At 48.6% G+C, this 27,423-nt stretch overlaps 1 protein-coding gene across 4 annotated transcripts in view; it reads left to right on the top strand.

The window, feature by feature from the left end:
- Positions 1 to 27,423, top strand: part of SPPL2A (signal peptide peptidase like 2A) — an 846,443-nt gene that overhangs the window by 544,000 nt on the left and 275,020 nt on the right. The window lies entirely within an intron of this gene.

Raw genomic sequence — 27,423 nt, forward strand, 5'->3', positions numbered from 1 at the left:
TAGCAAATATATGCATTAAGTCCACATACTAATAGGAATCTAAAGCAGTACATATGATACATGATATGATGAGTCATTTTTAACCTGCCTGTACACACGTGTTTCTAGGTGCGACGATACAAGGAAGGAAGGAAGGGAGGACAAGACAACCAATCTTACTAGGCCTTGTGTCATTCAGATCGTGTAAGTGCGAGAACAAAAAGTGTAAGGGGAAGGGAGGTGCAAGGGAGGGGGGGGGCGGCAACAGGGCAGCAATGCTCTGAGTAAGTGAAGCCAGGGCCACGCGGCTCTGGGTAGTGCAAGGAGAGCAAGTGACTGTATGGTTACAGTTACAGCCCCTTAGTGCATTATAGGGCCGGAGGCAGTACAAGGTGACTTGTAAAGAAAGAGCCTGGTACCCAGTGAGGCTCTCAGGGTAGCCAAGCAACCAGTCGGTATAGCAGACAGGTAGGCCAGCAGGGAGAAAGAGAGAGAAAGCAGAGGAGAAGAGGAACGTTTTGAGCCGCTTTGGAAAAACCTCAGGTGGTCCGGCTCAAGTTTGAGAGGGGCATGGTGGCCATTCCAGAGATCTACCTCCCACTCTCCGCCTGGAGAGGTTCTAACCCTTAGAGAGTTGGAGGTAGATGAGCGAAGGGCTCGAGAAGGAAGGTATTTTGGAAGAGTGTTGCATGTAGTGTGGGCTCCGGTCCCAGAAATCCTTGTGGACAATGCAAAGGGTCTTGAATTTTATCCTTGCTGCCGCTGGGAGCCATTGGAGAGATTTCAGGGCTGGAGAGATACAGTGCCTGGGCTTGCAGTCCTGTTCTGGATTAGTTGCAGAGGGCGGAGAGTAGAGGAAGGCAGATGGAGAAAGAGGCTGTTACATTAATCCAGCCTAGTGAGAACCAGAGCTCTGGAGACAGTGAGTTTCTGGGGGGAAAGTGAGAAAGGGAAGAGTCTCTTCTAGGAGGTGTAGCTGGTAGTGGTACTTCTTGGCGACGTCCGAGATGTGAGGAGAGAAAGAGAGAGTGGAGTCGAAGATGACGCCAAAGGTTTTGCCTTGCAGGAAGGCGAAGGAAGAGGGCCCAAGGCGGACAGCCAGAGTGAGAGAGGGAAAGCAGGGGCAGGGTTCTCAATGAGAAGGATCTCCATCTTACTGGCATTAAGGCGGAGATCGTTCGAGGCACACCAATCCTGAATCGCGGATAGACAGAAGTGAGCAAGAGAGGAGAAGAGGCTGAGGGGAGCCTGAAGGAAAGCGGAGTGTCATCCGCATAACACTGAAAGTTGGTGGAGACACTAGAGATCAGGTGGGCCAAAGGGACAAAGTAGAGGGTGAGAGAATAGAGCCCCTGGGGAATGCCACAGGTTGAGAGAGAGTTGGCAGAGATAAAGAGACAAAGTTGGACCTGTGAGGGACGGTCCGATGGGAAGGAGGTCAGCCACGCCAAGGCCTGATTTATGATGCCCAGGATCTCACGGAGTCAATTGATCAGGATGGCGTGGTTGACCGTGTCAAAAGCAGAGGAAAGATCCAGGAGGATGAGGGCCGAAGAAATGCTGGAAGCCGTGTTAGAGAGCAGATCTTCACAGGTGTTCAGGAGAGCAGTTTCTGTGCCCCTGGCAGCTCTGAAGCCTATATACATATACAATCACAGTTTGGTGTCCGGAATGGGACACGCAGCACACTTTAGGATTTACACAATTTCAGTAGAAGCACAACTACAATTTTCTTAAGTTGGGAGGGCGTGGGGGACGGATGTTGGAACACATTATCATAGGTAATATCAGTAAGCCACAAGAATCCAACCAACATGTAGGAACTTTCAAGGGTTTTATACATTTTCAGTATGAAACCATTTTGATGGCCACACTAAAAAGGACCCTACATCTTCTCTTGACCTTGACGTGGGCTCCCTCCACTCTTTCCCAGGCATTCCTACCTTCCTATACGATCTGCCAGATGTTACTGCTATTGATCAGTACCCCCTACTGTCTTGTCTAAGGCTTCTTCCAAAGGACGTCCTAAGGGTTGTTGCCTCTTACAACTATCTCTACCTGGCACTCATAATGGTTCCTGGTCTTCTGATCATTCCCCTCTTGATTGTGAGCTCTCGTCTCTATCCCTCTCGCACAGCTTTCTCCTTTTTTGCTTTCCCTCTCTTTCTATCACCACACTCCTTCCCCGCCCATACACGCTCTGTCTACTCTCTCTTTCCTGCCATACGCTCCCTCACCTCTACGCAACACACCACACTGTACTATCTTAATTGGTACCACTCTTTCTCACATAAAATACCTTACCCGCTCTCTCAAAACACTGCCACAGTCGCTCCACCACTTTTGTCCATCCCTTCTGCTCTCTAAAGCATGGTCTCTTGGTCCTCCAACTGCATTCATGACCTCATCCGAATGTCTTTCAATTTGGTCTGGCAGAGTTTTTATAGCCCAACTTGTCCTGTTCTATTGGTCCTCCAGGCTCCCATATGTTTTCCCAGTTACCTGTCCTGTGGGCCCAACTGCTTGTTAGATTTTCCCACTGCGGTGTGTCTGGTTCAGAGACGTTTCAAAAGGTTTGCTTGGCCCCCGCCACCTTTTGGATCTACGGCAGGATCAATGCTGTCGCTGGTTCAAATTGGTAATGCTTTCTGCTTATGTATTCTTTCACCAGTAAGGTTTCCTGGCCCTCCTCGAGTGGGGTCTGTCTGTTTGTGCGGGTTTGTGTTCTGTATATCTCAGGAGTTGGATGTTCTGTGCCCTCTTCTTGTGATAACCAGTTAGTTTCTCCAGCTCTGCTCCGAACATTCTCAGTTGCTGTCTGGGCATTCTAAACGTCAAAAATCAGCTTGGGATATCCAAGTGGAACATAAACTGAGGGTCCCATTGAACTTTATGGGAAAGCGGCACAAAGAAAATGTTAACCCCAGTGATGCAAAATGTTTGCATATTTTATTTTCTCTGTGCAAAATGCAAACGAAATCTTGTTATTTGTGAATGAAGCATCTAGTGCTTAGCATTTAGTACACTGTGCTGATTTAAAACCCTTTTCTATTCAAATTCCAGCATATTGACTCACTAAGTTCCTCTGAGGTTGATAAAAGGTGTTAGGGGTCCTTTTATTATTTTTAGGTTTGCTTTCAATTAATACTTTTCAGAGTAAGGATGTTTCAACAAGAAATCAGGAACCCATTAAACTACTGGTTCCTGGTATCTGGGGGCCAGAAACCTATATTGGCATACAGTTCAAACATTTTGAGCAGTTCCAGAGAAGTGCCCAACTACACAGAATATGAAGATGTGTGAATAGGTCCTCGAGACAATTGATAATTTACTTCTGCCCAGGCAATATGGCAAATTGCAGAATATACTTTTAGTGATAATTAATACAAACTCCTGCCAGCCCTTTATTGAGGTGTTCTTTCCCTGTAGAAAAGAAAACGTTGTGGGTACTCTAATGGCCAATTGATCAACAGACAACTCAGGACTCTCAAAGTCAAATTCAGTCTGGTGTATTTTACAACACAAATCATGCCCAGGGGTTGGGATGGATTGGTGAATGGAAGGAAGCAATTCCAGCTTGCTTGAAGACCATATTGTGTCAGTCTGTCCCCCACTTTCCTGGGGTCCCACCTCCTGCCAGTCAAATGCAACTCACTGAAGAGTAAATGGGCTTTTAGGTGTCCCCTTTACTTCTCTCTTGGCTCTGCTGGTTCTTCTGACTGTGTGGTATTCAAGATGTAGAATTCTACAGGTGGTCCTCCCCACGTTCTAGTATAGAGGGGCATGGGTTTAGTGCAGGCAATGACACACCTGGGACAGGTTTTGCCAGATCTCGCTGGGCCCAGGGAGCTTCAAACACGAGTCCCAGTGGACTGGCGGCTGATGCAGCACCAATTGTTTCCAGTACAAGGTGATAAGGCACCACTTTCACTGATCCTCTCTACACTCTTCTATTACTCAGCGTCTCGGGAGGATCGCTAAGGGGCAACGCTCTCGCCTTGGAAGCAAGACGACATGGAGCAACACATGTTCGAACCCCGGGTCCGAGCTTAGAAACCTCTGGTTATTAAGCACATTATAGATAACCAATTACAATCTGCCTCACTTTCTTTCTCGAACCTCCTCATACCTCCTATTTGTTGCCCTGCAACTATTGATCCTTCTTAAGCTTCTCTTCGCCCCTTGGTGATTCTTGTTAAGATGGATTTCTAGAATCTGGCCTGGTGGGCAGATTTTAGGAGACCACCATAGTTTTATTGAATAGGAAACTCTGAGAGTTTAACCAAAATGCAGTCAAGGTAAACATGATGAGCAGTTAGTTTGAATGGGGTCAGGGGTCCACAATCAGTTCACCAAATGAAACACACAATTATTCAAATTAGCCAGGAATATATAAAAATGCAATATTTATTCTAGGCCTTAAACACACACTAAAAATGAAACTCCCAGGTGATATTATTGCACAATACTCAATAAACAGATATACATTCACTATAGGTTCCTAAAATGCATTCAAATGACTTGAACACTGCAAGAGCTAATTAAATGAATGCAGTAAAGATGGAACTAATTCACAAGTGATTTTCCCTAACTTCAGCAGTCCAATCCCTAAGAAGAATGGGGCCATGTGCCCATAAGTCTCAGGACCCACAATGCTGCAATGTAACAGGTAAGTTATAAATGTGCTTGTGCTGGTGATTGTTCAAAGGAAGATATTGAACAAGGTTAGGTTACTAGGAAAGTGTAAGGGAGTTTTACTAAAATCTATCTATGGTAGGACTGTTGAAGACTCTCATTTTAGTGTACAGGGCTCCAACTCTTAGTATAGACCTGAACTACCCAAAAGTTTGATAGCAATGGCTGAGCAGCCAGGCTTAGTCTAGGGGGGAGAAGGGCTGTAGTAGTGTACAAAGACATTTGAGCACAAAAACAGACAAGAAGACACTTATACACTTGCAGATAGATATACATATAGTTATTTGTTAAACATACTAGGCAGTGTTAAGTTCACCTTTCAGTTCAGGTAAGTAAGATAAACCGTATGCCTATATACAGTAAGACTTTTGCAGTAGTAACCCATTTCAATGGTAAATCCAAAGTTAGACTGCAGGTTAGGGAAATTGTTTCTTTAGGTTAGCAAAAGTGCTTATCATCCAACAATCGCAGAATGACAATACTGGTAGGTGAAATTACTTTTACACAGATTGGTAGAATAGTTGGAAGCAATTCAAGGTCAGTCAGTAAAAGCACTTTGGCAATTAAAATCGGACTGAAAGAAAGCAAGAAAGACCGACTAACACAGAGCAGGTAAAACTTGGATCAATTTCATAGAGACCTTAGGCTGTAGAAGTCCACCCCTATCTAGTTATGATTGTCTCTGAGTCAGATTGGGGGAGCAAAATAGATCATGCACAAACTGTAGAAAGTCAAGAGTTCCTGAAGAAGACTTGTAGCAAGTAGGTACTATGTTGGGGCAAAGGGTTCAGAGACTTCAGAGAAGGCTCCCTGTAGGCTCACAGGCATTAGTCCTGGGTGAACGTGTATGGGCAAATTCCCAAACACACGAATCAGTACTTCAGCAACACAGGAGCAGCAAACCAACTCTAGGTAAGCTCTACCAGGAGTCTCACAGTACCTTCAACGGGAAGAAGAGGATGCAGCACAATGCCCCCATGATGCAGCAGACCCAGTCACTGGATTCTTGGTCAGGCAGACTGAAGAAGGGGCACTGGAATGGATCTTTCAGCAGCAGTTGAGTGGCGAGCAATGGAAGTGTTTTTGGCACCTTTCAAAGCACCAATGAAGAACTGTTACCACCCGGTCGATTGAGCTTACTCTCTCGGTCTAGCACTTTGAAGAGGGGACTTAAGTGAGTATTATCTTGTCTCTGGAGGTCCAGAAGGAGTCCAACAAAGTTTTGTGAGGATTCGATCTTCAGAAGGCAATTGTAATGCTGGAAATGCATTGGAGGGACAGGGCCTCCCTATCCTTGTCCTGTAGTGCTTTTTCACTTGTGTTCTGTATTGTTTTCTGCCCAGGAGTCCACGTGGGACTCCTGGCAGTGCAGCTCTTCCTGTTTTTGGTTTGGTGTACAGACCTATGGGATACCCTTAAGGCACCCATGGGTAGGGGTGTAACCCTGGGCCCCTAGTGTATGTTTTTGGGCACCTGTGTGTGGCCCACAGAGCAGGGCATGGGCTGGTGGCAGCTCCATGCTGAATTTGGCAGGTGCTCTGAGTATCCTCCATTTTGTGATACCCAGGCCCTGCCATTGGAATCAGTTGATTCCTGATAGGAAACAAGACGGCCCGTGTGGCCTCTTGCTTTCTATTGCCTGTTACCTTGTTTTCCCAAAGTCCTGGGAAGCTCTGGCTCTGTCCCTTCCCTCTGACTGGCTGTTGGGTGGAAGTTCCATATATGGTGTTTTTGGGAAGTCCAGGCCAGACTGGCTAGAGCCTTCCCAGTGACTGTATGTTGTGGGTACACCCTGTGGGTTGGACCTGGGTGAATGGAGTGTGTGACCAATATGCACTTCTTGTTGTGGGTGTCTGGTTTCTGGTATGAGAGACAAAGACTGAGACAGCCCTGCCCAAAACTGGTATGAATGCAGTGTGTAGTGTTGAATGGCTGGGTACTTGTCACAATACACATTCCTTGTTGTGAGTGTCTGAGAGGGAGGAGTATGGCCTGAATGCACTGTATGCCTGATTGGCTGACTGACTGCATGAATGCCCTTCTGTATGATTGGCTGCTGAATGTAATAGAAAATAAACAGGGAAGCCCAAGGGGCACCCAGCAACACTGCACGGAGAGTGCGGTGTGTTGCAAAAGTAAATAACAGATGCCACAAAACCTGGAGGAAAACATAACTCCAGAAGAAAGTTATAAAAATAGCATTCCCATAAACAGAGTAAAAGAATGAGTGAATGGGGAAAAAGGTTCCCACTCACTCAGGAGAAGTGACAAAAAAAGTCCAGTAGTCGAGCAAAAAGTGCTGGGGTTCAAAAATGAAAAACCAACTTACAGTAAGTACATTGTATTCTTAATTTTCAGATGATACTATCCAGGTCCCATGACCAAAGGGCAGTGGAATGGAATGTTAGGATACAAAGGGAACTGGTTCCCAATGTTGGGGTTCAAAATTGAGGGGAGCTGGGAGCTATTTAGCTCCTGCTTATAGTCTAGACAAGCCTGGTTTGCTCAAAACCAGTAGTTGCCAGGAGCTATTTTTAGCTCCCCATGCCAATTTATTCAGAACAAACAAAGCTATGTGAATTTAACTCTGTGCATTTGGACAATCTATAAATAAGCATTAGGATGCATCTATGTGACAATTAAAGCATATGGGGTCATAAGTGATGGATACAATTATATGTTTGCATTCTATGTGGAATTTGGATTTGCATAGCGCTATGTACTAGCTCCTTGTTCCTCAGTGGTAGCTCCTGGTGACTTGTTACTGCTGGATATCCAGGAGCTGCTTGTAGCTCCTGCTTATCCAATCTGAATTTCGAGCCCTTCAATGTTATCCTATTGAGGACAGGGAGCGACAAATGCTTTGTGTTTTACTAACTGGAGTCACTGGAGGTTGAATTTCCCTAGTTGGTTCTGGTGAGAGGTGCCCAGTAGCTGCGGGTGCAAAGATTCTTCCGGTCAGGTACAGATGCAAGATGAAACACTGGGTGATGGAAAAATGCAAGATTCACTGTTGCAGGCCTCTTCAGGACACTTCACAGGATGGGAAGGTGAGTTCCAGGGACGCCACCATACACAGATGAAGGAAGGCGTCCTTCCAGTCGCGATTGAAGAACCTTATCTGTACAGGATCCCTTGAAGCTGGGATGCTCAAATTCACTGGAAAGGTGACTTGTACCACAAGCTGGCGACCACTGAAGTTCGAAGTTTGACCGCAGAACGGCACTGTTTCTGTCGATTTAGCGCAAAAGAGAGCTGGTCAGTCCACCGGGTGGTCTAGGGACGCTTACGAAGGCTCAGGACTGCTGGATCCTGGAGAACTTGCAAAGACTGGTTGGTCTCACTAGTCCAAGGGCTAATTCACCACTCAGTGTCATCAGGGATAAGGTAGTCCAACAGAGCTTCACCGGGCCAGACGCAGGAAGGGATGCAAGTCCTCTTCAGGCGTCGTCTTTGGATCTTCTGTCGGCTGTTCGTCTACGAGGGATTCCTGACTCTCAACGCTGATCTTAAGAAATGGCTTCAGGAGGAGGCATGGCTTGCAGCCATGGAGTAGGCTGAGTCTTGCGATCACTCCTGCCTGATCCTGTGTGATCCGCATGGGACATATGTCCTGACATAACAATATGGTACGAAAATAAGTGAGAACAGACGTAAGCCCCTTGGGAGTGCCCAGCGAGAAGTACAGGGGTGAAGCCCAAGACAAACGCCAGTAGCGGGGCATGGAAGAGAGGGACGGACAGCATAGCTCCGAAACAAGATGGCGGCCGGGATGTGGGGAAGCAGCTAAAAGTGTGGCGTGGCTCGGAGGATTGATGAAGGCAAGAGATTCCATGCAGTGAAGCGGAGAGACTGCGAGGGAGGCTGCAGCCAGGGTGTGAGAAAGAGAAGCATGCACAGAGGCAGGAGGGACATGCTTGTGCTAGTAGGGTAGGACGGGGTGGACTCTCGTAGGAAGTGGCCACGGACTCCCCGCCGGTGATACGCAGACGAAGTCCCCAGTTCATGGAAATACACTGCAAATAAGAGGTAAGCGCAGCGCTGCAAACAAGAAACAAACGCAGCGCACAGCTCCACAAATGAGGAATCTGTGGTATGAATTTGAGTACATGGGCTGGGTGGTGATGCACAGGAGCTGGATCCCCCCTGCTTCAGTGGCAGAAAGACAGCCTACGAGGGTCAGAGCCAGGCTGGCCACAAGTGATAGCAACATCCAGGGGGAAACGGAGGCCAGATCCTGTAAAAGGCCTGCTGGTGGGAGCAATAAAGGGCAGAAGCAGCAGTGAGTGGCTGGAAGGACACTGGGGCACAATCACTTCCAGTTTACAGTAACTGCCCCTCCATGTAGAAAACCCACACAGAGCCCATGAAGTCTGCAGGTCAAAATCACAACATTTACAATTGCGCCTAAGTACTTTTTTGCAGTGCACTGAGTATATAACAATACTTCTCGCTACTGGAAGGGGTAGGCCGACTTGATACCTTCTAAACCAACCAAAAGTAAAGCGAGTCAAACGACACTTGATAACTATGAAAAAAACACTCACCAGGCTCCTGCAGGAGATGTGGAGCCCTCACAGACCAAGTGGGGGAGGTGCCATGGAACTGCACAACCAACTGATACAAGCTATTGCTGATTTAAAAGCCTCATTGGGGACACAAATCGAAGCAGTGAAAATAGACGTGGGTCTGTTGCGCCAATATGTTCGTCATTTGGCAGAGCGCACCACTGCTTTGGAAACCCAAGTGAAGGAGAACACTGTAGAGCTCTAGGAAATGCACACTAATGTCTATGTCTTGCAACAGCAGGTCAGCCTGTTGGAAAACAGGGTAGAAGAAGAGAAAGGTCGGTCCTGCAGAAACAATATCCGCATAGTTGACCTGCCGTAGGTGGAAGAAGGCACAGACCCCACAATATACATAGGAAACATGTTGCTCCAGGAAATTGGGCCCTGAAACCTCACACAGGGTTTCACAATTGAGAGGGCACACAGAGCGCTAAACAGGCGTCCCCCTCCTGGAGCACCCCACAGACAGATAATTGCGAAGGTCCTGAACTATAAAGACAGGGAAAAAACCTAGCCTACTCCAGATAAGGAGGAGTACTGAGGAGAGCTTCGTCAGACCTGACGGTCTACGCTGATTACACCTTCCAGGTGCAGAAGAACCGTGCACAATTCTCAGCAGCCAAATCTAGGCTTCGGACAGCCGGCCTAAAATATATGCTGATCTAGCCGGCTCAATTTAAAAGTCATGCACTAAAACGGGGCCTTGTTCTTTGATCTCCCAGATGAGGCACAGGCATGGATGTACAGAGAGAAGATACGCTCCAGCAAAGAGGACAAAGCACACGATCATGTGAGGCACAAGCGAAATACAACATAAGCAGAGGACCGGCATGACTGGGGAACTGCTTACTTTTCTGCCTGGGTTGTTTCAGCACGATCAAAGCGCCAAAGAGTACTCCAGGACAAGCAGGTGCTGATTAGGTAAACAGTTACTCTTAAAAGTGGTCCTCGGCGCTTACACGTTTCCTACATGGTGGGATACGCTGCTTATCACTATCACAACCTACATAAGAGGAGACCAGACTTACATTTGAGGCCACCACGCCCTCCGAGTTACATTTCTGGGGGCACTTGTTTTTGTGCCCAAACGCTGTGCACCAGCCTCCAGTATGCATACTGGAGGCGAATGCGGATCACGGATGTGCCAGAGCATGAGTAATGTTGCTGGCCTGTTATTAGTAGGGAAAGTTGGGGTAGTTAAACGGGAATGTGTTTTGCTTGCACGTGTGTCAACGGGGAATAGTAGCACAGTATTCTTGACTTGATTACCGTATTGGGAGGAGGGAGAGCCACCAGATATGTCAGAGGCGGATAGCCTTATAGAATTGGACAAAAGTCATGGCTGGTGCTGTAAATGTACTTTCCTGGAATGTACAGGGTTTAAATGCTTATGTAAAGCGAAACCGGGTGTAGTCATACTTTAAGAGATGTAAAGTAGCCATTGCCTTGCTGTAAGAAACGCACCTAACAGCTGAAAAACAAATGTTGGCAAGTAAATGGAGAGGGCTCTCTGTATTCCAACTATGCTCGGGGGGGTGTGTCCTGATCTGGATAGCGCTCACAGTACCTTTCAATGTCACCCATATTAAAACTGACAACGAGGGCAGGATGGTGCTGGTACAGGGTCTACTTGAACATTGAACAGGTAGACGCATGTTTTCTCAACACGTTATGCTCCCAACCAAAATACTGCCGCGTTATTCCAATCGCTATACCCGCGACTAGGCCCCTATAGGAACAGTAACATTATTGATATTGATATTTTATTTCTATCGCGCTCATGCACAAGTGTTACAGAGAGCGACAAGGCAAAGGGAAGGGTAAGGGGAGAACAAAAACAACGATCTTACTAGGGCCAGTGACATTGAGAACGTGCAAGTGCATGGGAGAGGGGCAGGGGGAGAAGTGCATGGAAGGGGACAAAAAAGGAGAGTGCAGAGCAAGGAGAAAACGGATAAATAATAATAAATTAATGAATAATAAAGGCAACAAACAATGGTAGTGCAGCCAGCAAGTGGCAAGTGCTCGTTTTAAGGCAGCAGGCTGGGTAGGTCTGATAAGTGCAGGAAGAAAAGGGGGGTGCTCTATGGGTACAGATACAGACCCCAGTCCAAGGGATGGCCCGGTGGCAGTGCGTGGGGGTGGCAGGGTGAGCAGGTACCTGGGCCCGGAGGACAGAGGGTGGCCAGGTACATGGTGCAGAGGGAGAACAGAATCAGCAGGGGAGGGGGGGTGAAGGCAGAAGTAAAGAGGAAGGTCTTGAGGTGCTTCCGGAGCTGGAGATGGTTCTCCTCAAGTTTTAGAGTGGCAGGGAAGCTGTTCCAGAGGGAGGCCCCAGCCGAAGACGGTGATCTACCCCCAGCATGTTTCTTTGAGAAACGACAGACCCTGAGGGAGTTGGAGGTAGAGGAGTGGAGAGCTCGAGATGGGAGGTATTTGCGGAGCGATAGCTGAATGTATGTTGGACCCAGACCCCAGAAAGCCTTGTGGACTATGCAGAGGGTCTTGAATTTAATCCTTGCATCCACTGAGAGCCAATGGAGAGATTTCAGAGCTAGAGAGATACGATCCCAGGGCTTGAGGCCAAGGACAAGTCTCGCAGTCCTGTTCTGGATAAATTGCAAAGGGCGGAGAGTAGAAGCAGGTAGATTAAGAAAGAGGCTGTTGCAATAGTCCAACCTAGAGAGAACCAGAGCTTGGGAGACAGTGAGCTTCTGGGGGAAGGAGAGGAAAGGCACAGTACCTCTGAGGAGGTGCAGTAAGAAGTTTTACTTTTTTGGGACATCAGCAATGTGGGCGGAGAAGGAAAGTGTGGAATCAAAGGTGAACCAAGGTTCTTGGCCTCGCAGGTGGGGATAGGAGGAGGGCCAAGGGAGGCCGGCCAGAGAGTGAGGGGAAAGGATGGTGATGGTCTGCCGATGAGGAGGATCTCCGTCTTGCTGGCATTCAAACAAAGATAGTTGGCAGCACACCAATCTTGAATGGCAGTTAGGCAATCCGAGATGAGAGAGGTAGAGGAGGTGGCCGAGGGCAACCTGAAAATGAGTTGTCATCCGCGTAGCACTGGAAGTTTGTGCAGAAAATGGCAATACAGTGGGCGAGAGTTGCCAGTTATTGGTTGAAAAGCCAGGGCGAGAGGGTAGACCCCTGGGGAACACCACAGTTGGAGAGGAAGATGGATGATAAGAAGGAACCAATTTGGACCTGGGAGGGTTGATCAGAGAGCAAAGAGGTCAGCCAGGCCAGTGCCTGATCGGTGATACCCAGGTTATCACAGAGATGGTTGAGCAGGGATGGTATGGTTGACCTTGTCGAAGGCAGAGGAGAGATCGAGTAGGATGAGGACAGAGGGATTGCTAGAGTCAGGGTTGGAAAGCAGATCCTCACGGATGTTCAGGAGAGCAGTTTCTGTGCTTCAGCCAGCTCTGAAGCCAGACTGATGATCATGGAGACCGCCAACAGAATCGTAATGAAGGTTTAGTTGAGAGATGGCCAGTTTTTCAACGAGTTTGCCCAAAAAGGGAGTAATGGAAATTGGGCGATAGTTGGTCGGACAAGAATGATCAGCTGTGGTTTTCTTAAGAAGAGGATGCACAAGGGTGTGCTTAAGAGGGGAGGGGAAGGATCCTGAGGCAAAGGAGTGGTTGCAGAAATCGTCAAGGGCCGGAGCGAGGACATCAATGTGGTCCTTGATAGTTTTAGAGGAACAGGGATGTACCTGTTTTGACAAGGCTTTCATAGATCGGACTTGTCTAGCAACCTCATCAAGGGAGAAAAGAGGAAAGGACGAGAAGGAGGGTGGGGGACGTTTGGAGGAGGGTGTTAGGCAGAAACCTGTGCAGTTCCCCTAGGGACCACTGCAAAAGGCTTAATACTACAGGTGTTGGCAGTAAACCCAATTGGTAGCAGTCTGTACCACCCAGATTTACCTGGTAGCTGTGGCTGAGCAGCCAGACTTCTCTCAAGAAGAGTTAGACAGTATATAGAGTATACAAGATAGGTACCAAAATACAGTAGCACAAGCAAGCACTGACCAGAGCTTGGGTATAAAAGTATATAATTATTTATTTAAAAACACACTTTGTAAAATACACTAACACTAATATGGCAAGCAAGTTCTAACACAGTCACTATTAATATATATACATCCCTGATCACTTATTGAACAAGTCTTAGTTAGAACACCACTTATTTTCAGACAGAGGTGAGCGCTTAACCTAAAATGGCACTCCAATAAGTTAATTAAAAAGGGAGGGAAAAAGGCAGAATTAGGAACATACACAATACCAACACTTTAGGAGAACCAGAGCAAGTCAGAAAAGGCAGAATCTACTGAGGAGCAAGAAAGTCATAGGCAAGGCCCACTCTGGGAGAGAGCAAGGTGGAATGTGTCCAAGATCACACAGTTGAATAGTACTTTTAAAGAGTCTTTGCAAAGAGTTCAAAAAGGGTTGGATCAAGTCAGGAAAAGTTAGTAGGTCCCAAATCACCCCAGGATAGAAAGTCAAGGATTTACAGGACACCTTGAACAGTCTGTTGCAAGGGAGACCAGGCTGGACGCAGTACCTGAAATGGTGAGAATGCTCCAGCGGGGGTAGTTGTTCCTGGCAGCGGGTGCAAGTCAGTGCTTCGTCCAGGGAAAGAGAAGATCTCGACGTGGAGGAAAGCTGGAGGTCGTTGCACTGCCAGGGAAGAAACCAGCCGCAGAGTTTCCCGGTTAAAAGATACTACTGTTTTATTTGCGGTAGTGGTGAAGTGTGGCTACGGCGATTCGACCACGAGACGATCCAGGAAGGCGAAAAGAGGGCGAACTGGTTATTCCCACCAGTTCAGAGGAAGAAGACTCTCCGGGATGAAGATCTTCTCTGTCGTTGGGAAGTGGTGAGACGGTTCAGCAGGGCTCCACCGGTGGTGTCGTAGTTGCAGGTCGGCTCAGCTTCTCCCTCTTCATATTCTTTGGTCCTGTGGCGGCTTCTCAAGCTCCAGTCCCCAAAGCCCTGCTTTTATGCAGCAAACCCCCATTCATCAGTCCTAGCTGTCATTCAAACTTTTTGGTGCAATGTTAAAGATAGCGCCGGTTTATTTATTTAATATTAAATCAACGGTTGGGTCTTTTTGCCAGAACTCTTTTCTAAAATGGCGTTTGTGTCCGTCTCTGTAACTCTGACCAAGGTCGAGCACTTTGTTCCACTTTTTGGCGGGCTTCTCCACAGAAGCCCTCCAAATGGTGCCACTCTGTCTGGGTTCCACAGGATGTGTGGGGAGGGAGGGGAATTGGCACCCTGGACTGCGTTGCCTTAGCAACTCAAGTCGCACTCTATTCTGATTGGGCCAGTGGTGAGCCGCCCTGTTTGAGTGACAGCTAGGCTGTTCAATGGGGGTTTTTCTGCATAAAAGCAGGGCCTTTGGGACTGGAACTTCAGAAGTCGCCACAGGACCTAAGAATCCGAAGAGGGAAGAAGTTGAGCCATCTGCAATGACGACACCACCGGTGAAGCCCTGCTGCAACGAACTCACCACTTTACCAACAACAAGAGAAGATCTTCTGCTGGACAAGTCTTCTTCCTCTGAGCTGGTGGGACCAACCAGTTTGCCCCTTTCTCCTTCCAAAGACGTCTCTTGGTTGAATCGCCCATGCCAAGCACCCCGGTGGCCGGATAGCCAAGCTTCACCACTTTGGCCGCGAATAAAAGGAACGCACCTTTTACCGACTAACTCCGCGGCTAGTTTCATCCCTGTGTAGTGCAACGACTCCACGTTTCCTCCTCTGTAGATCCTCTCTTCCCCTGGTCGAAACAACGAACTGCAACCACTGCCAGGAACAACTGCCACAGCTGGAGCTTCCTCTCTATTTAAGGTACTGTGTCCTGCCTGGCCTCCCTTTCTTCGGTTTGTCCAAGGTGACCCTTAAATCCTTGGCTTGCTAACTGGGTTGGCCCCAGACCTTCTAACTTTACCTTCTTGAATCGCCCCAACCTCAGAACATTCTGCAAAGACTTTTAGTGCATTTTAAACCGTGTGATCCTGGGCACATTTCGCCTTGCTCCATTTAAAGTGGGCCTGGCATATGAACTTTGGCTCTACAGTGTATACTGCCTTTATTCCCTTGCTGAGAACTCCTAAAAGTGTTGGGACTTGTTTTATTTCTATGCTCTGCCTTTTTCTCTCCCTTTAACTGCACTATTGGAGTGCTATCAAGTTACGCGCTCACATCTTTTTTAACAAATCGTAGTGTTTTAACTTTGACTTATCTAATAGTTATCAAGGGAGGTGTGTATACTTTACCTGACTGTGTTTTAACTTGCTTTTAATTTAGAGTGCTAGTATATTGCCTAAAGTGTGTTTTAAATAAATAATTATATACTTTTTATACAAGCTCTAGTCAGTGTTTGTTTGCTCTACTGTGTTTTTAGCCCTATTGGGTATGCTCTATATACTGCCCTACTCTTCTTGAGAGAAATCTGACTGCTCAGCCACAGCTACCAGGTAAATCTGGGTGGTACAGACTGCTACCAATTGGGTTTACTGCTTACTCCTGTAGTCTTAATCTTTTTGCAGTGTTCCCCAAGGGAACTGCACAGGATTCTGCCTAACAGTGATACACACCCTAGTACAGCCAGACCAAACAGGCTTTGTGCCAGGCCGAAGTATGACTTGGAATTTGAGGCGGCTACATCATGTTATCGACACTACAGCATCCTGGTAAACCCCGTGTGCCATAGTCACGCTGGATGCTGTGAAAGCATTTGACTCAGTGAGATGGGACTGGCTTTATGCGACACTGCGTAGGGCTGGTTTTGGGTCGGCATATATTAAGTGGGTTCAATTAGTGTACACTAGACCGATCGCAAGAGTTAAAACTGGTAGGTGCATTATGGAAGCATGGAAACTAAAGAAAGGTACCAGGCAGGGCTACTCACTATCACCACTGCTTTACGTCCTTTCCATGGAAGCAATTGCGCAGTATGTCAGGGCAAAATACATGGGAGCGGGTATAGAAATAGACAAGGTCAGTCATCGGATATCAATGTATGCTGATGACACATTTTTATATATCCAGAACCGTGAAGACAACTTAGAGCTGTTACTGAAGGCCCTAGCGCGATTTGCGAAATTGTCAGGGATCACAATGAGTACAGATAAATCAGTGTTGTTTCCGATTTAAGGACTGTGCAAGATGGAGCGAAAGGTGCTGCCAGTTCTTGCATTACAATGGAAAAAGTCCACGTTTAGATATTTAGGGGTCAATGTATATTGCGAGCTGGCAAGGGAACATATTGAAAACACGCTGAACGCCCTGGACAGCATCAAGGGCTCCATGAGGTTCTGGGCTAAATTACCCCTCCCACTAATGGGGCGAATAGGATTGTTGAAAATTGTGGTACTGCCCAGATTGCTGCACTACTTCGTAAACGTCCCGTTTTACATACCCAAACCTTTTTTTAAGACGCTGGATAGCATCTGTAGGGGTTTTGTGTTGTAAAATGGTAGGAATGGGATAGCCCCATCTTTGTTAAATAGGAAATATGAGGAAGGAGGTATCAGGGCCCCGCAGTTTGAGCTGTACTACATAGCGGGAGAGTTACAATTTGTGGTGGACTGGCTTGCGGATGACCCAACTCCAGAAAGACTAATGCTGCAACCTACCAGATCACGTTACTATCTGAAGGAACTGGTATGGAATAAGAAGCCTGAGGTGGCCAAAGATCGCACCTAGTAGCTTTAGGGGTGAGAATGTGAGATAGAGCACTCGCAGCGATAGGGTTTACAGATCTTTTTTCGGTACTGACCCCCTTGCCCTCAGTAGTAGCTCCCACAGCACAGGTGCGACTGGGGATATGCACAAATTGGGAACCCCACAGGGTGGCCACAATAGGAGATCTACTGCATGATACCTGTTTAATACCCTTCATAGAGTTGGCCGAACACATAGGCTTGGATAAAAGCCAATATTTACTACATGGTACTATCAAGGGAGAGATCATACGCAGATGACCCGCGTACAGTGAATTAAAGGAAAAACATACCATAGTAGACTCTATACCACATATCAGAGGGAGGGCACACCATGTCTAGGGTATATGATTTCCTGCTCACTAATGGACTTCCCACCCCACTAACAGAAAGGGGCAAATGGGAAGAAGATGTAGGGGCCCCTTTCACAGATGCACACTGGGTTGAAATACTGGGATATCACAAGAGGGTGTCTTGGAATGCAAGATTGCAACAGATACAACTGTTGGTAACACACAGAGCATACATGACGCCCCAGAGGATTTCAGGGTTTCCGGGCACAGCGACACAAGATTGTCCTAGGTGCAGGGCAGGGGATCCTGGGAGGCTACATATGTTCTGGGCATGTCCAGTGGTAAGGAAATACTGCAAGGAGGTGGTGAACAGAAGGAAAAAGGGGGGATTGGAATTGGATATACTTTTCCCTGGGGCATGCTTGCTGAGCCGTTTTCCATGCCCCAAAAGCACAAAAGATTTTAACAAAATGGAGTATTTGGCGTACATACTGGCCAACCATAGAATTACTATGGCATGGAAATCCCCTAAAGGCCCTGACGTGGTGGAATGGTGGCGGGACCTGAAGAAATGGGCGGTGGCAGAAACAACTCTATGGAGGGGGGCAGTGAGGCTGAGCCATGGGGAGACCGATGTGGGAATCATGGAATGGAAGGTCTTGTTACAAACCATGTTTAGGATGGTAGCTACAGAAACTGTTGTAGCAGATAAACCCCAACTAGGGTCAGAGGTAATCCAAACCAAGCAAGATGTTGTACCCCGTTAGGACACTGAGTTGCTAGGCAATTTGGGGGGGGGTTACTTGAGGGGGGGTTGTTGTGGGAAGCGTTTAAATGTTTTACCTTATGTATAAGCAAAAAGCAAAAAAAAAATAAACGAAATGGCTTCAGGAGTCCTCTTCTTATCCAAAGTCCAGCCTTGAAGCAACTCCAAGCCCACCAATGGTAAAGATCTGCACCATTCAAAAACAGCCAGTAGTTGTCGCCTCAGGGACAACTGTTGGTTTCACTCATGCCCCACACCTACACTCGGACAGTCCCACCCCCTTTCTGGGCCACATACACACAAAGGCATCACTAGCCCGGAGAAGCAGCCGGTTTCCTGGGCAAGTGCATGAGCGTATATGGATTTCCTCACCTGGCAAGGCAGGAAGAAGGCCAAACTACATTATGGCCAAAGAACAAGCAAAATACTTGTGGCACTGCTATTTCAGGACACTAGCTATGTTTAGTAGTCATACACAGTAAACGTGATAAAAGTAAAAAAAAATCCCAATTGTAAAAAGCTAGAGTCATACAAAGGTATCCCCATTGCAATGTAAGATACTGTATGCAATGTCAAAAAGTATAAAAGGGAAACATACTATTCCAGTACTGATAGTCTGAAGGACTGATCAGCTTCCACATAACAAATGAGCAAAAGACTCCCCTCAAAAGGTCAGAACAGGTTAAAAAGTTTGGGGGTCCATAGAAACTATTGAGGGAAAGTTGCCAAAGGAGAAATCTTTTTCATCAATTCTGTTTTCACCCTTCTGTACTTTCTTGTTCTCTCCTTGTTGGGCATGCCTCCTCTCCCCTCTCTTCGTCCTCCTGCTCCTTCCTCATTATTGCATTCCACTGTCTGTCTCGTTCAACGTCTACGCCCCTCTCCATGCCTTTCCTCTATTCCTTCTGCTTTTTACCTCCTGCTCCTACTATTGCACCTCTCCAGATTGTTCCTCTCTTCTCTCCCTTTATCTGTGGTCTACTTCCCCCTGTTTCTCTAACCCCAGTGTTGACTAAAAACTGCTTTTATAGCAGCAGGCATCTGCCTCCCGAGGCCATGCTTAGCAGTTTTGCTGAAGAGTCGGAGATGGCTTTGGATGCTGGATTTCAAAGGTTTCCTCTTTTTAATTGATCTCCACATCCCGCATGGCTCCACCGACTGAACCAATAAAGGTGTTGTCCGCTACTTGGAATTACAGTTCATTCTGCTATTGGATGTCACCAGTCTCTGTCTCCATGGCTATTGCATGAATGCATCAGTGTGCGCGATGCTATGTGAACGAACCTCCCATTACAGGGAAGTGTGTGACGGCTTACCTATTAAACCTATGGTGAATATGAGGCTGCTTGAAGGCAGCTGGGGAATGCATTTACTGTCTCCATTGTACGACCTGCTATCTCCTGTGACTTGTCATGTAAACTGTACTGACAACAAACGATGCTTGGTATGAGGGTCTTTGTGCAAGTTCCCTGTGTAATGTTCCCTTCCCCAGATCAAAAAAGGAATTTGTATCGACAGTTCCAGATTAGGAAAGTTCCATTATACGTATAAGTTCTGATCATAAGATTCTCTTCTTACTCCAAAAGCAGGGTTGGACTGGGACAAGAAATAGGTCCGGTCACCCAAAAAAAGTGTCCCACCCCTTGCCTCAAAAAAGTGGTCCACCAGTCGCCTTGCAACCCTTGGCCTCTGATGACATCACCAGAAGTGATGACCCCATCCCAATGTGTCATCCCGGGAAACGATGAAACACGACCTTTCACCCCTTGACAAAACAGGAAGTGGCATCAAATGGCATTGTTCCTAAGTACACTACGAAAAATATGGTTATGATTTCACTAATGTGATCTACATTTCATACAAGAATGGATCACCATATGTATCATTAATATATGTGTGTATAGATCCATATTGACAAATTATGGAAGTGCAAGCAGACGTCCAAGACCAGATGATAATATGTTATTGTATAGCACTTACGCAATATCACCCAACCTGTGTTGGTACTCATTTATCGACCTAAGAAGGATGAAAGGCTGTTTATAAAAAATGTTTGAAAAAAACCCATTTTTTTCTCATAGTTTTTTTTTTTCAAATCGGCCCAGGCCTGGCCAAAAACCGGCCTCTGCCCCCCCCATGGACGATTACGCCCCGGCCACAGGCCGAAAGGCAGAGGGGCCAATCCGACCATGTCCAAAAGTCTCTCTCTTGGACTTTCCAACAGTTCAAAAGAAATAACTCTTTGTCTCTCCACTCGTAACAAAGAGTACAACACAACCTCGTCTTTGGAAATAAAAGCACTTCCACAGTTCAATTTTAGCAACAGCAAGGTTTTGTCAGGATGAGTTTACAAAACAAGGTAGTGATCTTTGCCACTTCTTCTTCTCTGTCTAACCACAGCATAGTACGTCAACAACACCTGGTCGACTCACCTGGCAGGTCCCTTGCCCTGCTGTACTCTGCTGCCAGGACAACAAGCGTCTAACTCTGCTACATGTGGTAAAATTCACTTTGAACAACTTGGTAATGAATACTTCTTCTGAAAAGACATGAAAAACCCTGGTGCTATTTCGAGGGGATTGGGTCCTCCGACGTATTCCATATCTATGACATATCTATGACATGTAATCACCACAGCTGTGCTGCTTCGGAAACTTTTTCGGCGTCTGCGTCCTGCGTCGATGACGTCGATGCGCCGTCGTCGAGGACCTCCTCCGACGTCCGACGTCATCCGATGTGATAAGTAGGACGCACGACGCCCATAGCCTCAGTTCCGTTTTTTCCGCGAACGTGTTGCTTCGTGTTTCTCGGTTTAAACGCCTCGACTCTTTGGAGTTCTGTTCTTCTCGGTTCTTCGAACCTGTTTGTTTGTTTGTGAAAATCCTTCTGAAGATGTCTACTTCGTCTTCGACCCCGCGTCCGGGTTTCAAGAAGTGCGGGGAGTGTGGGTCCAAGATGTCGGTGACGGACTCGCACGACGCCTGCCTCTGGTGCCTCGGGGAGGCCCACGACACGGATGACTGTATCGACTGCCAGTCGCTCACGTCCAAAGCCTTGCGCGAACGTAAGAAGAAGTTGTCGGTAGGTCGGGTGTCCAAGCCCCGGAAGTCGAAGTCTGCGGGGCTTTCGACGGATGATTCGAGGGGTGACTCTCCGTGTCATCGTCGGAAGTCTCGTGGGTCTCCTTCTAGGAGGCATTCTCGGAAGCGCCGACTTCGGTCGTCTTCCAGGTCCTCTTCGGAGGGCTCTGCCCGGCACGTCGCTTACCCCTCGGGCCGTGCGACGCCGGAGGAATGGGCTTCCTTCGGGAAGCAGATGTTGGCGATTCTTGAGTCGCAGGGTACTCAGCCGTCCGCGCCCCCGAGTGGGGTCGGTCGTGTGAGGTCGAGAGACACCGCTCGCAGGAGTGGTCGGCACGAGTCACGGGAGAGGTCCCGTTCGGACAAGGGGACTCGTTCTCGACGTACCCGTTCCAGGTCCTGGTCCTCGACGCGTTCGAGACCGTGTGCACCTGTGAGGTCTTCGAAGAAGGCTTCGACGTCTGTGGCGTCGAGGGCGTCGACAGGCTTTCTCGAGGCTCTGGCTCCGAGGAAGTCGTCGATGCCGTCGACGCTCAGGTCGTCGAGGGACACGCTCGGGGCTCCGGCCTCGAGGGCTGTGTCGACGCCGCCGAATCTGGAGGCGCTGCATCTGACGTCGACGCCGATTTCCTCGACGTCGACGCCGATCCTCTCGGCGCCGATGCCGGTTCTCTCGACGCTGGTGCCGATTCGCTCGACGCCATCGATGCCTTTCGTGTCGGAGGTACCCCAGGGCACGGGTGGACCCCCTAGGAAGGCTCTGGTTAAGAGCAAGCACTCTCGAGTGCCTTCTTTTCGCCACCTGGACTATATTTCAGAGGCGGATGAGGATTCTGATGGCCTGGTTCCTAGTCAGGTTCCGGATGACATTGTCTCGGGCCATAGTCAGTTTGACGAGTTGAGACAGTCACTGCATGATGCCAGTGGACTGGACACCTCTCCGGAGGTGGAGTTTTGTAGGCCTGAGCCTGGCTCTCATGCTGATTCCTCGTACCAGCGCCTTATGGCTAGGGTTTCTGAGTACTTGGGATGGTCTGCTCCCCCAGGGGAGTTTGTGCAGGATGATCTGACAGACATCCTTGATGTTGGTCCCCCAACTGACCCGGTACTGCCGTTCCATATGGCTTTACAGAGAAGGGCGGCGGCGGCTTGGACTGCTCCGGAGAGTCTCCCGGCGGTGGGCAGGTCTTTGTCGCGAAAATACCGTCCAGCCAGTAGCGACCCCTGCTACTTGACCAGGCACCCCACTCCGGAGAGTTTGGTGGTGCAGGCGGCCACGGCCCCGGCGAAGCAGGCGTCGTACTCTACCATCCCTCCTGATAGGGACGACAAACGTTTTGATGGCTGGGCGAAGAAAGTGTTTTCTTCTGGTGGTATGGCGCTTCAGGCGGCCAACTCCATTTGTGCCTTGTCACGTTTCACGCACACTCTGTGGAACTGTGTTGCGTTAGCGGCTGAACATGTTCCCGAAGGGGATGAACGGGATGGTTTCCTTGCTATGGTCCAGGATGGTAAGGATGCCATGTGTGAGTCCGTTCAGTCGGGTTTGGACTTAGCTGAATGCGTCAGTAGGTCCATGGCGGCGAGCACCGTGATACGCAGGTTTGCGTGGTTGCGGAAGTCGGGGTTTGCGCCTGATGTGCAGTCCCGGCTCCTCAACATGCCCTTTGATGGTGAACACCTTTTTGGCAGCAAGGCTGACGAGAGCCTTGAGAGGTTGCAGACCTCAAAAGCTGCAGCGAAGTCGTTGGGCGCTGCAGTTCGCCAACCTCCGCCTTTTCGTCCTAGGGGACAGCAGTGGAGGGGTGGTTCCTTTCGCTATTACTCCTCCTTCAGTAAAGCGAGAGGAGCTGGCAGTCAAAGAGGCCAACGCAGGGGTACCAGAGGTGGACGACAGGGTACCCGTGGTGCCAAGGCCGCTCGGGCAGTTGCCTCTGTGCCCTCAGGTAACGCCGTAGCCGCTCCCACTCAGTCGTGAGGCCATGTCCCATGGTTCGCCGGTTGGGGGAAGGCTGGCGCAGCATCTTGTAGAGTGGCAAGCCATTACTTCAGATGTGTGGGTTCTGGAGATCATAACCCACGGCTACTGTCTTCCTTTTCGGCACAGGCCTCGCGACAATCCACCGGGGAACCTCTCTTTGCAGAGTCCGGATCCGCTCCTTGCGCAGGAAATTCAAGCCCTGCTGGAGAAGGGCGCCATAGAACTGGTGCCTGTAGCGGAGAGGAACAAGGGATGGTATTCCCCTTATTTTTTGGTTTCGAAGAAAGACGGGGGATTGAGACCCATCATGGACTTGCGCGGTTTGAACAAACTCCTCAGGAAGGACAAGTTCAAGATGGTTACTCTCTCTCAAGTCCTCCAGGCCCTTCAGCTTCAGGACTGGTTGGTGTCACTCGACCTCAAGGATGCTTACTTCCATGTGCCGATCCATCCCAAGCACAAGAAGTACCTGAGGTTTGCGGTTGGCGAGGTGCCGTCCTCGGTCGCCCGGGACCTTCTGTGGTGGGCCGTCGAAGGCAACTTGATGAAGGGGGCTCCATTTTGGCTTCCCTGGCCGAAGGTGACGATTGTGACGGATGCATCCCTCACGGGATGGGGAGCTCATGCCAACGGGCTGACAGTCAGCGGTCGTTGGTCTCCGTCAGAGTCCAGACTCCATATCAATCTGTTGGAGCTGAGGGCCGTCAGGCTAGCCCTGAAGGCTTTTCTGCCGTCTGTGCGAGGGAAGAATGTCCTGATCCTGACGGACAACACAGTGGCCATGCACTACCTCAACAAAAAGGGGGGGGCAGGGTCACTTCCTCTGTGCAGAGAGGCGATGCAGCTCGAGTTCTGGGCCATCCAGCAGGAAGTTTCGATCTCGGCAGTTCATCTGGCCGGAGCCGAAAACGTGACGGCGGACGCTCTGAGCAGGCAGAGCGCGATCTCTCACGAGTGGGAGTTGGCTCAGGAGATTCTCTTGGAGATCTTCGCCCTTTGGGGGACCCCTCAAGTGGATCTCTTCGCCTCCAGTGTCAACCGGAAGTGCGAAAGGTTTTGCTCGCGGGAATTTCCTCCAGAAGGAGCCTTAGGAGACGCGTTCGTGGTGGAGTGGTCATTCCCGCTGCTGTACGCGTTTCCTCCAGTCCCCGTCATCCCGCAAGTGCTGCGGAGGTTACGGAAGTTCGGTTCCCGGATGATCCTCATTGCCCCGGCGTGGGCTTGGAGGACGTGGTACCCGGACCTTCTCGACTTATCCATCTGCCCTCCACGTCGTCTTCCCTACCGAGACGATCTGCTCTCACGGGAGGGGGGGTCAGGATCTCCATCCAGAGGTCAGATCCCTCAACCTTCACGCTTGGCTTCTGAAAGGTTGAGGTATAAGGATTGGGACCTCCCTGAGGACGTGATGGAGGTGTTGCTTTCGGCCCGAAGACCGGCAACAAAGTCTCTGTACCGTTGCCGTTGGCGTAAGTTCTGCGACTGGTGCAGGGTTCAGAATGTGGATCCTTTTGCATGTGACATCCCCATGGTTCTGTCCTTTTTACTTTCTTTGGCCCACAGGGGCTTGCAAGTGGGTACCGTTAAGGGTTACCTGGCGGCGCTGTCCATCTTTAAGCGCTCGTCTGAAGAGTGTTCTTACTTTAAAATCCCTTTGATTTCACAGTTCCTGAAAGGGCTCACTAATGTGTTCCCTCCGTCACCTTTCCTGGTGCCCGGTTGGGATTTAAACCTGGTTCTTAAGTTTCTTATGGGTGCTCCGTTTGAGCCTTTACATTCTTGCCCTTTGAGGCTGTTAACTCTGAAAACTGTGTTTTTAGTTGCGGTTACTTCCGCTCGCAGAGTGAGTGAGTTACAGGCACTTTCAGTTAAGCCTCCCTTCACTGTATTTCACAAGGACAGGGTTGTCCTTAGAGTTCGTCCTTCTTTTCTTCCGAAGGTAGTGACGGAATTTCATTTGGCCCAGAAGGTTGTTCTTCCGGCATTCTATCCTCCTCCGCATCCTGGTAAGGAAGAGGCTCCATAGGCTTGATCCTAGGAGAGCTTTAAGCTTTTATGTTTCACGCATGTCCCGGGTCAGAGTGGATGATCAACTCTTTATTGGTTACGCTGCAAAGCGTTTGGGGCAAGCTGTGACGAAACAGACTTTGTCTCGCTGGATTATTTTGTCCATCTCGGAGTGCTACCGTTTGGCGGGTAAGGACCCACCGGCTGGCTTGCGGGCCCATTCTACCAGGGGTATGGCTGCGTCTACTGCCCTGCAGAGGGGTGTTCCTATTCGCAACATCTGTGATGCAGCCACCTGGGCTTCAGTACATACATTTGTACATCACTATTCCCTTGATTCCATCCGAGCACAGGATCTGGCCTTTGGCAAGGCGGTCCTTTGCTCTGCTATTTGATTGGCTATTCTACATTTTGATTCTAAATTTTTTTCCTCCTCCTTGCTTTGGTACTGCTTTGGGAGTCTGTCATAGATATGGAATACGTCGGAGGACCCAATCCCCTCGAAGAACAAGTTACTTTCTTACCTGGTAACGTTCTTTCAATGGGATGGTCCGACGACGTATTCCATATCGCTCCCGCCCTGCCTTCCCCGCTACAGAATTTCTTTTGCGATTGCAGCTTACGTTCCGCAAGGCTTTGTGTCTGACTGGCAGTTGACTTATGTCACACGTTCTGGGGGAAAAAACTACAACTGAGGCTATGGGCGTCGTGCGTCCTACTTATCACATCGGATGACGTCGGACGTCGGAGGAGGTCCTCGACGACGGCGCATCGACGTCATCGACGCAGGACGCAGACGCCGAAAAAGTTTCCGAAGCAGCACAGCTGTGGTGATTACATGTCATAGATATGTCATAGATATGGAATACGTCGTCGGACCATCCCATCGAAAGAACGTTACCAGGTAAGAAAGTAATTTGTTCTTCTGCCACAGGCAATGCAAGTTATGCTTCGCTCCTACTGAATGATTTCTGTCAGTAGGGCTCCTCTTCTGCTACAACAAAGTCTTGACTTTCAACAATATCAGTATCAACAACTTCAGTATAGTCTACTTCTTCTTGAAAAACATGTAACACATTGGTACTGTTGGTTCCACATTTGTGATGGGGGATCGTACCATTACTGTGACCAATGAACTGCGACTACCGAAAATGCGGACAGTTTTTTTTTTTTCCCAATCCCCTTTACATCCCACATATATGTGGGTTGGGCGCGGTGGGTGTAGTATATAATGAATGCAGGGAGGCTGCAGGGGTCTCCCCCTGCACGTATATGTGGTCGAAAGGGGGGTTGAAATAAAAAAAGTCAACTTTTTCGGTTGTCACAGTAATCGCATAGATGCTGTGATTGTCACATGTAATGCAGATTATGCTGCTCTCCTCCTGAATACTTTGTCAGGAGGGAAACTCTTCTACCACTCTTGTTTTCCCACTCTTACATCAACCAACCACCGATTAGGGCTTTTTATCACGCTTGCTTTTCTTTGGCTGAGATAATACTGCTTTGGATTTTGGCTTTGGCAATGGTAGTTCTTATTACCTTCTTTTTAAGATTGCCCTCTTTAGGTTTAGGCAGTTATTTAGACCTTTGCAATTACAAGCACAACCTCCTTGTTTACTCTCAAGCTTTTTATTCTGCCACTTTAGCCAATATTAAATTGGTATATCTTAATCTGCCACTGTAGTCTCTTTACATTAATTTGGTATTCAATATTCTCAGTATTGGTCAGCGGGTGATTACGGAGCATTCCAGGGTCATACACCACTAGGGAACTCAGAGTACTGTATATGCATCTGCATGCTCCGTTGCCACTGCTGCTTCTGCTTCCTTAGCTTCCCACTGAAAGGTAAGCTGCTTCTCTCTGCTTCTGGCGGCCCATGTCGGTCGGGTGGGGAGTGTTCCTCGCTCCCAAGCACTCTGGTGCTCGCCTGGCACCAGAGTACAAGTTACAGTGGGTAAAGCTTCTTGAATTAACTCTTCCTGCCGTGCAACCTCTGCATAACAGGTCACGATGGGGAAGGTTTTTTGGAACAACGCTTCCCCGCTGCTCAACCTCTGCATACAGCCTCACGAATGCGGTATCTGCTTCACAACTAGCGGCGGCTGCAGTGCCTCGGTTTCCCTTCAACTTCTGTTGCCACTGCAATATGGGGTCTTGACCAATACTCCTTCTGCTTCTTCTTTTGGCCTGCACCTGAGGGGGGCCTTTATACTCACTAGACCCTCTGAGATGTGGGTCATTAGAATCACAAGACTGCATCTTGCAATCTAATGCCATCTAAATCCCTCTTCCTCGTCCCAATACTTTGGGCATTATGGG

This window comes from Ambystoma mexicanum, chromosome 11, assembly GCF_040938575.1.
Source record: "Ambystoma mexicanum isolate Mex_15411 chromosome 11, UKY_AmexF1_1, whole genome shotgun sequence".
Classification (NCBI taxonomy): Eukaryota; Metazoa; Chordata; class Amphibia; order Caudata; family Ambystomatidae; genus Ambystoma; species Ambystoma mexicanum.